Here is a 14,305-nt window from a genome sequence, read left to right as displayed (position 1 = left end):
CTGTTTAATTTATCTCTAGTTATTTAACACTGATAATATGACAGAATACTTGATTCTATAGTCTTAGAACTTTAAAAAGTATTTTTCTGGCCAGAGTAATAGTTTTTTTTTTTTTTTTTTTTTTTTTTGAGTAGCCCAGGCTGGAGTGCAGTGGCGCAATCTCTCTCTGCCTCCTGGTTTCAAGTGATTCTCCTGCTGAAAAACAACAATGCTTGGGAGAACTCAAATGTTATTTCTTTCTGATGCAAGAAGCTTAATTATGATTAATTACTGTATTGGTTTTCTAGAGCTGCCATAAGAAAGTACTACAAACCAGGTGGCTTAGAACAACAGAATTCATTGTCTCCCATTTCTCGAGACTAGAAGTCCAAGATCAAGGTGTTAACAGGGTCGACTCCTTCCTTCTGAAGCATATAAGGGAGAATCTGTTCTATGCTTTTCTCTTAGCTTCTGATGGTTTGCTGGCAATCTTTGGAGTTCCTTTGCTTGTAGATCTCTGCCTTCCTCTTCATATGGCGTTCTTCCTTTGTTTGTGTGTCTGTATCCAAATTCTCCCTTTTTATAAGATAGTAGTGACATTGAATTAGGGGCCCAGTCTATTCCAATATGGCCTGTTCTTAACTTATGACATCTGCATTAATCCTATTTCCAAATGAGGTCACATTCTGATGTACTGAAGGTTAAGACTTCAGCATATGAATTTGGTGGGGGATACGATTCAACCTGTAACACTTATAATCCTCAGATCCTACTTTTAAATGCTCAATGATTAGTGAGAACTGTCCTTGGAGTTTGTGTCTTAATTTTATAAATATAAAGAAAAATATCACCAATCAAATATAAACAAATGAACCTACTAACCAATTAAACAACCCACTCCCAGCCAGGCGTTCTAATGCTCAGTTGACAGATTGATGGAGACAGGTTTTGTTTCATAAGCACAGATTTATAAATGATATTCTCTTACATAGATTCTAAGAATGTAAAACTTAATCAATTGTAGTGTGGAAAATAAGTTCTAAAAAAAGAGTCGGAGAGCAGATAAAAGAGAAAAAAAAAAATCCCAAATTTGAAACTCTTCCGATTTTATATAATCTATGAACTAGGAAGCTGTAAGGGTGACACCCATCCTGCATTCTGTGGAAGTGTCCCAATCTTACCAGGAAAATCTTACATCCTGTAAACTTCACTTTCATATCTGAATAAATGCTTAATATTTACTAGAGTGGTCAAGCAAGTTATTTGATGATGATGACTTGTTACATTAACTGGCACAAGCTTTTAAAAATACGAAAGACCCACTCATAAATAACTTAAGATATTTTTAGTGGTCGTCCTTTACAACACATAACGTTTAAAAACAAGTGACCTTTAATTTTAATGTATTGTCTTTTTTAAAAAAAGTATAAATGAGTGTTTTGGTTTGATAGCTATACTTTGATAGATGTCTGTCTTTAATAAAATATAAATGTAGATACATTTGGAGACAGAGTTTGATAGGGAATGGAAAATTATGTTTTAACAATTCTTTTATCCAAATTATAATCTTAAACACTCATACATAAATTACTGGAAATAAGTGCTTTCTTTTGGAGGAATTTTCATCTGAGATCCCTTATATGATGCAGGCAATTTTTAGGGTTTTTGTTGTTGTTAGGTTTTTTGTTTGTTTTTTGAGACAGGGTCTGGCTCTGTCACCCAGGCTGGAGCACAGTGACATGATCATAGTTCACTGCATCCTCAACTTCTTGGGCTCAAGCGATCCTCCTACCTCAGCCTCCTGAATAGCGGGGACTACAAGCACATGCCACCACACTTGACTAATTTTGTTTATTTTTTTTGTGAAGGCGAGGTGTCAGTATGTTACCCAGGCTGGTCTTGAACTCCTGAACTCAAGTGATCCTCCCACCTTAGCCTCCCAAAATGCTGAGGTTATGGGCATGAGCCACTGCACCTGGCCCAAATTTTAGTATTTTGATATTTTATGTCCATCGCCTAAATAATAACAATTTGGAGAATCTCACAAAGCAGCAAAATCTGTCATAGCTACCCTATGAATTACTATTTTCTAAAACCTTGTACTTTGCTGAAACTGAAAACAGCAACTTGAGACCAAGTTAGTGTTTTCACAAACAAGTAGTTTAGTTAAATTAAATTTTAAAAGGCTGGATTCCATTTATTTTGAGGGCTTTTATGATACCAAATACTAGATGAGTTACCTAGGGCTTCTAGCATACTATGATACTAGAAAGTCATTTGAATTTTTCACATCTTGTCTCGTTATTTTTTTGTGGACACTGGTTAGTAGGGCAAACAGAAACTCTAGATATTCTTATGCTCACAATAAAAGAAACACACTTTCAAAATAAATCCAGATGTTAATTTAATTCTATTTGTTGAAATAAATTGTTATTCTTTTAATAAAGCAAATAGCCATTTAAATAATAAGTAATACCAAAAAATGCTGGCAAAATCATGGGTACTGATGAAAACTCAGAAGCATTATTAGTCTTTTTCCTTGAATTATACATGACATTTTAATTAAACAGCACTTCTTTAGTTCAGCATTCCACTTTAGCAGTGATAACTAAAAGCATCAATTCTATGTCTAGTTATAGCCAAGGAATATCAACAGAACGCTGGGGTTTGTTTGTTTGTTAATTCGATACAGGGTCTCGCTCTGTCACCCAGGTGGGAGTACAGTGGAGTGATCACCACTCTCTGCAGCATCAACATCCTTGGCTCAAGCCATCCTCCTGTCTCAACCTCCTGAGTAGCTGGGACTACAGGCATGCACCATCATACATGAGTAATTTTTAAAAATTATTTGTAGAGGTGAGGTCTTGCCATGTTGCCAAAAGCCATTCCCACTAATGCCTCCTTGCTAGCAGAATCTCTATTAGATGTTACTTGAAGAGCCTATACTCTCGAGGAAAGTGATCCTAGTTTCTGGCCTAAGAGCAGGCATATGACAGTTCAGTTCTTCAATGAAGTGCTGGGGGTCTCCTGAGAGGAATATTTTCCCCTTTGATAAAAGAAGGGGCTACTAAGGGAGGCTTCCTGCCCTGTACTCATAGCTACTTCTGCCTTTGAACATGGTTAGAGGAGGACATGATGCATGGAAATCCTGCAACAGTCTTGCAACTCTAAAGTCCAAGAGACTACCTGACATCATAGAGCCACTGGGTCAACACACCTACAACTGTGTTCTTGCAAACTGTGCGGGGAAATAAATCTCATTTGTTTACACCACTATTAGGTGACTTGCAACTGAAAACATTCCTAACTGACATAAAAAGGCACCTATGTCCTACAGCACATTATCAATAATTACACGTGGGCTGATTTTCTGTGGCATCTATTTGCTCATTCATTCATTTAGTCAGTCATCAAACATTTCTTAAGCAACAACTGTATGACAGGCACCGTGCTAGGCACCAGAAACATAATGTGAAGCAAGATAGACACATGTCCTGCAGTCTGAGTGAATAGGCCTCAGTTATTCAGTGTGTGGCTAACTTGTAACCCCTCTCCACCTTTTCCTCCCAGTTTTTAAGGCAGGTGATCTGCATACATTTGCCACCTCAATTTGTGAAATTAGCCAGGAGATTTGGCCAGTCAGTACTAGCCACCTCATTAACAAATCAAAAGGAAGATTGATCCTTAGTTTTTTAAAGACTGCTGACCCCTAATTAGTAAACATGAAGACTCTAAAAAGGAATGATTCAAATCAATGAAATGATAAAGAATGGAGATTCAGCAAGCATGAACTTAACTTCTAGGTACTCAAAATAGGATTGCTTTCTGAAAGTTAGAAAAACAAATTTTTGAGGCAAATAAAATACTGAATGTAGACAAATAGAATTTTTTTTCAGATAGGAAGTGAAAACCACATTATAAAAAGCAAAGCACAGATTCAGGAAATACAGAGATCAGTGAAAAGATAGCTTTCCAGCAGGTTACTAAGTTTTCTGTCCCTAAGTTCCTACCAGAAGTAAATTAACATTTGAGAACTCACCGAGTCCCAGGCACTCTATTTGTGGCATCTCACATGAGCCTACATTAACTATGCAAAGAAACATTGCTATTTCCATTTTACAGAAAAGGAAGCTGATGTTCAGAGACTTAGGTAATCTCATCGCATAATTAATAAGAAATAGAGTCTTGATTAAACTCAGGTTTGTCTAGAGTCAAACAGCACATCCCTCTACTATGCCATACCACTTCCTTAAAGACAGGAGGCAAACCACTATGATCTCTTACAAATTACCCTTTTGCTCCAAAGTCAGAGTCTGAATCTTGGGTCAATGGAATGTAGGTTAATTCCTTCTGGCATTTATAGTCTTGTTCCTGGGAATGGTTTCCAAAATAATGTGTAATTTCTTAATAGCTGTACCAGGAGATAAAATTTATGTTCAAAGAAAAAAAAATAAAGGATATTTAAATTGGAAAGGAAGAAGTAAGAATTATCCCTATTTGTGGACAACATAATCTCATATTGAGAAAAACCTGAAGACTCCACCAAAAACCTGTTAGTACCAATAAGTGAATTCGGTAAAGTTGCAGGATACAAAAATCAACGTTCAAAAATCAACAGTATTTCTACTGGCCAACAGTGAATAATCAGAAAAAGAAATAAAGAATGCAATCCCACTTACAATAGGTACCCAAACAAATAAAATACCTAGGAATAAATTTAGACAAAGAAGTGAAAGATCTATACAAGGAAAACTATAAAATATTGATGAGAAAAGTTGAAAAGGACACACACACAATGAAAAGATACCTCATGCTCATGGAAGATTACCCAAAGTGATCTATAGATTCAATGCAATGCCTGTTAAAATACCAATGACATTCTTCACAGAACTAGAAAAAGCAATCTCAAAATTCATATGGAATCACACAAGACTCCAGAAAGCCAAAGCAACCCTGAGCAAAAACAACAAAGCTAGAGACATCATACTACCTGACTTCAAAATGTATTAAAAATCTGTAGTCACCCAAAAGGCATAGCACTAGCATAAAAACAGACCATGGACAACTGCAACAGAATAGAGACCCCAGAAACAAGTCCACACACCTACAGAGAACTCATTTTCGACAAAGGTTTTAAGAGTATACACTGGGGAAAAGACGTTTTCTTCAATAAATGGTTCTAGGAAAGTCGGATATCCATATGCAGAAAAATGAAACTAGATACCTATCTCTTACCATATATAAAATCAAATCAAAATAGATTAAATACTTAAGTTTAAGCCCTGAAACTATGAAACTACTAAAAGAAAACACTGGGGAAATGTTTCAGGATATTGGTCTGAGTAAAGATTTTTTGGATAATACCTTAAAATCACAGGCAACAAAAGCAAAAATAGACAAATGGGATTACATCAAGCTAAAGAACTTCTGCTCAGCAAAGAAAACAATCAACTTACAGGATGGGATAAAATATCTGTAAACTATTCATCCAACAAGGGATTAACAACTAGAATATATAAAGAACTCAAAACAACTCAACAGCAAATAAGTAAATACATAAATCCAATTTAAAAATAAGCAGATGATCTGAACAGACATTTTTCTTCTTTTTTTTTCAGACAGACTTTCACTGTTGTTGCCCAGGCTGGAGTGCAATGGCATGATCTCAGCTCACTGCAATCTCTGCCTTCTGGGTTCAGGTGATTCTCCTGCCTCAGCCTCTTGAGTGGCTGGGATTACAGGCACGTGCCACCACATCCAGCTAATTTTGTATTTTTAGTAGAGATGGGGTTGGTCAGGCTGGTCTTGAAGTCCTGACCTCAGGTGATCCACCCACCTCGGCCTCCCAAAGTGCTGGGATTACAGGTGTGAGCCACCATGCCCAGCCATGAACAGACATTTTCAAAAGAAGAGATACAAATGGCCTAAAATATATGAAAAAATGCTCAAATTTATTAATCATAAAGGAAATGCAAATCAAAACCACAATGAGATATCATCTCATCCCAATTAGAATGGTTATTGTCTTCCTGATCAAAAAGACAAAAAATAACAAATGCTGGTGAGGATGTAGAGAAAAGGGAATCCTTATACACTGTTGGTGAGAATGTAAATTATTACAGTCGTTGATATAGTTTGACTCTGTGTTCCCACCCAAATCTCATGTGGAATTGTATCCCCAGTGTTGGAGGAGGGGCCAGCAGGAGATGATTCAATCATTTTGGTGGACTTCCCTTTGCTGTTCTCGTGATAATGAGTGAGTTCTCATGAGATCTGGTTGTTTAAAAGTGTGTAGTACTTCCCCCTTAGCTCTTTCTCTCCTGCTTTGCCATGTGAAGATTGTGCCTGCTTCCTCTTCACCTTCCACCGTGATTGTAAGTTTCCCAAGGCCTCCCCAGACATGCCTCCTGTACAGCTTGCAGAACTGAGAGTCAATTAAACCTCTTTTCTCCATAAATTACCCAGTCTCAGGTATGTCTTTATAGCAGTGTGAAAATGGACTAATACAGTCGTGGAAAACAGTATGGAGGTTCTGCAAAAAACTGAAATTAGAACTGCCATATGATCAAGCAATCCCACTGCTAGGCAATCAGTACATTGATGAGATATCTGCATGTCCATGTTTATTGAAGCAATAGTCATAACAGCCAAGAAATGGAATCACACTAAGTGTCCATCAACAGATGAATGGATTAAGAAAATGTATATATATATGTGTGTGTGTATATATATAGCAACATATTATTCAGTCATAAAGAAGAATGAAATCCTGTCATTTGAGCAATATGGATGGAACTGGAGGCATTATGTTAAGTGAAATAAGCCAGGCATAGAAAATTATTACATGTTTTCACTGATATGGGAGTTAAAAAATTTTGATCACATGGAGGTAGAGAGTAGAATGCTGATTACTAGCGACTGGAAAGAGTAGTAGGGAGTGGGGATGAAGAGAAGTTGGTTAAAGGGAATGAAAATACAGTTTAATAGAAAAAAATAAGTTCTAGTGTTTGATAGCACAGTAGGGTAACTATAGTTAACAATAATTTATTGTATATTTCAAAAGAGCTAGAAAAGAAGATTTATAATTTTCCCAACCCAGAGAATTCATTAATGTTTGAGGTGATAGATATCCCAATTATCCTGATTTGATAATTATACAATGTATGCATGTACCAAAATATCACATGTAGCCCAGAAATATGTACATTCATTATGCATCAATCAGAAAAGGTCTAGATTAAATACCAGAAGGCTCTTCTTCCCTCTTTTAATTTCAAAACCAATTGATTCCAGTAGAGAAGTCTTCTTTCTCTTGAGAGGGTGACAGAGTTATATAGGGACAATGTGAACAATATTTACAACTCAGGGTTAACCTAGACATGCATATATAGCAAAATTAATTAGAGAAAGATTTTGACCAGTAATCTTCATAAGTATTCCTCAGAAATGCTTATCCACTCCTTTGTGTGTTGAACCATCAGTTTATATCTATGGTGGAACTTTTAGGTTTAGTTGTGTAGCCAAACTGTCTTTGTTTGAATATGTTTGGCAGAGAATTGGAAGTGTTAGTTATTTTGATCTTCTATATGAAGGCAATAGCTAGTTAATTTGACCAAAAGGCACAGTTAGGGCACTTCTGGGACATTTTTACAGTGGTGATTTTATATACTGCTATGGTTTGCAAAGCAATTTGAGACAAATGGCACTGATTAGAAGTCTCTGAAATATGTGAACACAAGAAGTCAGAAGAGTTGTCATATACTTGTGCTTTGAAAAACATGAACAGCTTGAAAAGAGAAAAAGTGCCAGATTTTCCCTGGGGCCAGATAGCACAATCAAATAAAGGTAGATACCAGTTTAATGCAGTTTGTGAGACTTTAGTGAGGAATTATTTCCTAAATATCCAATCATCAGCTCATTATCACCTCACAATACGCAGATTAATACATTTAATTTGCTAAGATTACAGTCTTGTTTGAGTTGTTCAACTGCTTGTAAAGTGAGATATTTTTTTAAAAGTAGTACATGGCTCACATCTGTAATCCCAGCACTTTGGGAGGCTGAGGCGGGTGGATCACTTGAGGTCAGGAGTTTGAGACCAGCCTAGCCAACATAGTTAAATCCCGTCTCTACTAAAAACACAAAAAGTAGCCGAGCGTAGTGGTGGGCGCCTGAAATCCCAGCTACTCAGGAGGCTGAGGCAGGAGAATCAGTTGAACCCGGGAGGTGTAGGTTGCAATGAGCTGAGATTGTGCCACTACACTCTAGCCTGGGTGACAGAGTAAGACTCCATCAAAAAAAAAAAAAAAAAAAAAAAAAAAAAGTAGTACAGAGGTACTTCTGTGACACAAATACAAGCCTTAACCATTTTACCAATGGTGTTCAACTTTACCTTAGATGGTCCACCCTAAGAACCACAATCATCATTCTGTATCAGTACACATTTACCTTAAAGGCAGTAGACTGCACATGATAAGGACAAACAAATTAGAAATCTCTAAAGTAATTGGTACTAAGAAGAAATTAAGCTCATTTAATGATACACTACCTCCTCATAAACTGAAAATTATAGTCTAGGTGTTTTTCGTTTGCATTTTTAAATTAGTCGAAACATTAATGTTTTCTAATGTGATTTCCTAAGGTTGCTTTATTGTTTTTAATCAAAGGCTGGATCCATTTCAATGCTGAGGCAAATATAAAGTAGATTATACAAAAAACATATACCTCATGACCACAAGAAATTACATGTTAATCTTGCCACAGAATAATAATGAGCCGTGCCTGTGTATCAGAAAAAAAGGGCGGGGACAGAAAAGGGGAAGCTCCCAGCCAGTGCTGGTGGAGACTCAGGTAAGCCTAAGAAAACAATCCTTGAAGAAGTTAAAGTGAGCCTCAGCTGGACTTCCACAATAAATGAAAGCTACATGTTCAAGCACATATTCTTTGGGATTTATAACCTCAAAGATATTTTTGCCAATCAATTCTGGCAACCTATTTTGTAAGTTTTTGGCAACTTTTTAGGTGTATATTGAAAATCAATCTTCAATAAATGTGATGTTCTTCAGGAAGCAAAACTTCAAATATGCATTGCTACATTTCAGGTAACAGATGGACTAAACAAATAAAAAAGCAATCAATTTAAGTGCAGAAGCATCAAAGCAGTTATCAAACCAAGGTCCCTACTTAGTGATATTATTTTCCAGGTTATGACTATTTGGATCCAGGAGACAGATAAAGTGACCCGAAAATAAACAAGGATCATATGTTGCCTTAACGAGTACCTCAAAATTCCCCAGAGGTATAATCATGAAATCAAGTGCAAAATCAAGACTAGAAAATCATCACCCATTTTCATCTTAAATAAAATAATACCTATATATATGTTAGGAAGATATTGAAATTTCTTTTAAGACTATTATTGCAATTCATATTTTTAAAACTTTAATTAACATTTTATATATCAGCATCCTTGAAGAAAATTTACAGTTGGCCCTGTTCAAAAGTTGGGGTGGCATAAAACCTTGTTGTGTTTGAAGACTTAAAGCCTTAGAAAGTTTAAATTAATCTTTTTGTTTCTGGATACATAATATATGCTCATTATAAAAGTAATACATGCTCATTATATAGAAAAGCATTAAGAGGAAAATAATAACCATAAATAATGTTATTGAATCGCAATTTTGATTAATCTGATTTCAGAGACCAACCATTACCTTAATTTACAAATGAGGAAATAGAGCTTAGATAGAGATCGAATAAGTTGCCCAAAGACACAAAGCTGCTTATTAACAAAGATGGAACTCTTTCTCCTGATTTCTAATCCGAAGCTTGCTTCTGATGCACCGTGCTCCCCATTTTCTTTCCAAACCCTGATCTTTTGCATTCAGCCCCTTAAGTTCTCCTTAAATCAGTTTCTTTTCCAAACCCATAGTATACCGAATCACCAACCCCTATCACCAAAAACCTTCCCTACCTCTAGAGGGACACACACATACAGGCAATGGACCTTTGGGGTTGATATGATGTACAATGTCCTTGATCAAAGACCTTGTACAATCACTAGAGGATTAAGTGGGAAAACATGAAAGCACACTGAAAACTGAAAAGACGTGTGCAAATATTCTTCTTTTTGGTAGAACATTTTCTAAATATAAAAAATGATTCTCAAAAATACATTTCTTCTGGTACCATAGAAAAACTCATCTTCTATACTGAATAATAAATCTGTATCTAATGCTGCTTTATAAATAGCTTTAAAATAACCTCCTTCATATTGTAAAACCTATACTTATCATGTCCCCTTTAAAATTTTACCACTTATTTCCCTCTACAGTGCCGAGAAATTCCTTTTGACTATTTTTGAGATAACAAAATATTTTTATAAAGTCCCAACTCCCACATCTTTTAATACTGATTACAAAATTCAGTAGTAAGCAGTCTGAAAATAAACATGGAAAACCTCCAAAATATTTCATTTTTACTTTGTCTCCCCTTGTCATATCTCAAAGTATAAAACTGAGTTTTGGGCAACATTAAATAGGTTGTTTATTCATCTTATGGACATACAGTGCTCTGGAAGTGGAGCTAGCTATCACCTGGATTTGGGCAGCAGGCTTCACACTGACACTCTCCGACAGCCCCTGGTATTAAGTGATTCCCACACAACCAAGGGGGTAGTGGTACCTCCCACCACTACCGCCCGGGTTTTATGCCGGCCTACACCATCAGTGCTAAGTTACTTCTAACAATTTTTTGGTACCTGAGTACCTGTCATCTTTAAGGGAGCCGATAGGGAGAAAAAGCCATATTTATGCTTATTGGCATCACCTGTGTTCTTCCAAGCTTATTAGACAGGTAAGGGACAGAATAACAAAGCAAAAAGAACAAAGGCCTTGCAATCAGACAAGTCTAGGCTTGAATCCCAGCTCTGCTCCTCTCTAGCTGAGTGACCTCTAGTGAGTTATTTAACCTCTCTGTCTCAGTTCCTTATGTGTACTCTGGGGATAATATCAGTATTATTTCATAGGGTGTTGTGAAAATAAAATAATATCTGATAAGCACCTTGTGTCATACCTTCCACTTGTATAGTGCTCCAAATATATGGTGTCTACTGTTATATATGTTGATTCAATGTAGATAACACTGCAATGAAATGTTTCTGACAGACATCCTTGGGAGGGGCCTTCATACTGTATTTTTAACTTTTCTTAAATGCTGATATAATTACTGTAGCCAGTATTTCCTAATTGCATCAGAGAAGAGGGCTTTGTCCAGGTCACTTGATAAAAGTCTTTATAGTTCTAGGATTTTCCTCATTATACTATTGTGAGAGCACAAATTAAGGACCCAAGACTAAGGATATTGTCTAGGGATTTTATGACTGAGAGACATCATTATCTTTTACTATGTTGCACTCATAATTGACATGCTGTAATAATTGGGTATTTTGTGAGACTTGATAAGGGAAAAATTAGCAGTATGGAAGTAGTATTTACTGGAAAAAAAAAAAAAACAAAATAGAAGAACAGACACAAAGATAATACCACTAAGAGGTTGGGGTGGGGAGGGAGCTGGAAACAGGGACTCTTGCACTGGAAACATGAACTATGTCATAAATGAAACATTAACGAACTCTGAAGTTTTTGACAGCAGCGCAAAATGCAAACTTCATGAATACAAGTTTATGGTCAGCTTAGTAGGGATCAGCTTCAAGGTGCTGCTTAGAAACAGTGTAAAGTGTCTGAAAGGGAAGATTGAGAATTTGAGAATGTGTAACAGGAACTCTGCTTATATGAATGAGATGTTCTGTGCTCTCTTCTGTGAGGGGCTTGCAATCAAACTGCAGTTGAAAAGGGCATCAAGAAGACCAGCTAAAATGGCCGAACACTTGGGAAATCCATCCCTGTTTATACAACCTGAGGAAGGCAAGGCTAAGCAGCATCTGGAGAATGTGCAGAGGATACTGTTGTGGTGATACCAAGCATCTGTCTTGCGCTCTATTGAATTCAGACAGAATACAGAACAGATTTGACATTGTCATATGAGAGAGTTAGATTAGACAGCAGAAGTAACGATCCATGGTAAAAGTTAAGAGACTGAAATATTTACTAAATATAATTTTTTTTTTTTTTTTGAGACAGAGTCTTGCTCTGTCGCCCAGGCTGGAGTGCAGTGGTGCAATCTCAGCTCACTGCAAGCTCTGCCTCCCAGGTTTACGCCATTCTCCTGCCTCAGCCTCCTGAGTAGCTGGGACTACAGGCACCAGCCACCTCGCCGGGCTAGTTTTTTTTTGTATTTTTTAGTAGAGACGGGGTTTCACCGTGTTAGCCAGGATGGTCTCCATCTTCTGACCTCGTGATCCGCCCGTCTCGGCCTCCCAAAGTGCTGGGATTACAGGCTTGAGCCACCGCGCCCGGCCTACTAAATATAATTTTATGTATCTTCTGGCTGTATATGGAGAAAACTAAACAGTTAACTTAATTCCATGTTTTAGTTTCCAGTCGGTGTAATGGACAAGATTTCTCTTTTCTTCTTTCCACAGTCTCTTTCTATTTGATTAAGATCTCCTGAGACTACATTTGGCCTACATTTATCTCAATCAATACCATTATTGAAAAATGGCAAACTTTTCTTTTAAGAATATATATACACATATTTAATCAAGGTAAAATCCGCACAACATAAAATTCACCATTTGAGCCATTTTGGTGACTTTTATTATTTCACAATGTGGCAAAACCATGGCCACTATCTAGATTCAGACCATTTTCATCACCCCAAAGGGAAACTACATGCCCATAAAGCAGTCACTGCCTATTCTTCCCTCCTCCCAGCCTCTGAAAACAACCAATATGCTTTCTGTCTCTATGGATTTGCCGTAGGAGCATATTTCTTTTGGAATCTACTGAATTCTGTATGTAATTTTTCCAACTAGAAACTGTAGACTACTGTGTATATTTGTGTGTGTGTGTGTGTGTGTGTGTGTATGAGAGAGCGAGAGAGGGAGAGAGAGAGAGGAAGCAAGAGAGCACCCCCAATGAGAGCCAGCAGTCATAAGAAATTTTACAAGGTCAAATCTATTTGAAATGTTCAAACAAAATGAAGACCTGGGAGGATATTTATCTTTCAATAGGATGTCTGTAATTTAAAGTGGATGTTGAACTTAAACTTCTCAAGAGCCATTCATTCATATTACAGAAATATAAAACAGTTCTTGAAATTTGCCTGTAACACTGAGAAAGATTTTTGAATGGAAATGTGGCTTTATAGCACCTAAGTTAATGTAAAAAGGTTCACAACCAACAGAAGTACTGTTCTGGATCGGAGCCCTTCCTGTAATAGTTGGTGATAATCCTATTACTTTTTTTCTTCGGAGCAGTGGAATACTGACCATTCTTTATTCTGCCTTTGTCCTGGTGAGCACATCTGATATGGCAGAGGAAACTGAGGATGCCTGACTGGTAAGTGAAAAGGCAACTTAAAAATGAAATGATAAAACCGTTTGTATTTCCCAACCATAAACACTTTAAATGAATTTTAAATAGCTATATACATTTTATTCTGGCTGGGATTTTTAAAAAGTTGGTTAATCTAGTTACAAACTTTAAAAAATATTGAAAATGAATTGGCAAATGGTCTTTAGGGTATCTATTATTTTTTGTAAACTGATTTAAAACTTGCATGACTTTCTTAGATTAAATTGATGGGAAAGTTGTATATTCTGTGTTCTCAAAAACATACATATGACTTTTGGAAGAAATCTTTTCAACTGGTCAAATGTTTTCTCAGAAGGAGGAAGAGCCTGAAGGGTCTTGTGATTAAAGCAGTGCTTTGTAATCTAGCATGTCAAAGCCAAAAGAGCTCTGTCATTTTGCACTTTCTGAAGAGTTTGAGGATTTTTATTCTATTTTCATTTCAATTCCTTTCCATTTCATAAGCCCCACCTAACATATCTCAACTATTCCCATTAATTAGGATTTAAGATTCCCCTTTCACAGCTCATTCACTGGTTTTAATGTCAGGAACCTTGCTTGTTTTCTTTCCAAAGTATCTTTCCTACCTGCTTCACTGCAGTTCTTTATAACATTCTCTCAGTTTTGGCTTCTGGGAACTCCTTGGTGACAATGGAGAACAGAGACTCCATATCACATTTTGAGGTATATGCTGACTTAGCCACTCTTTTCACAAATACTTCTCAAACAGTGTCTACGGGAAGTAATTTTTTTTTTTTTTTAAACCAACCGAACTTTTAAAAAGCCATCTGGAAGTTGGGAACAGCATGACACGCCTTCTTATAACATGTAATAATTAATGTAAAGCACTTGGA

This window comes from Piliocolobus tephrosceles, chromosome 11 (genome assembly GCF_002776525.5).
Source record: "Piliocolobus tephrosceles isolate RC106 chromosome 11, ASM277652v3, whole genome shotgun sequence".
NCBI lineage: Eukaryota > Metazoa > Chordata > Mammalia > Primates > Cercopithecidae > Piliocolobus > Piliocolobus tephrosceles.
Note: the sequence above shows the minus strand (reverse complement) of the source record.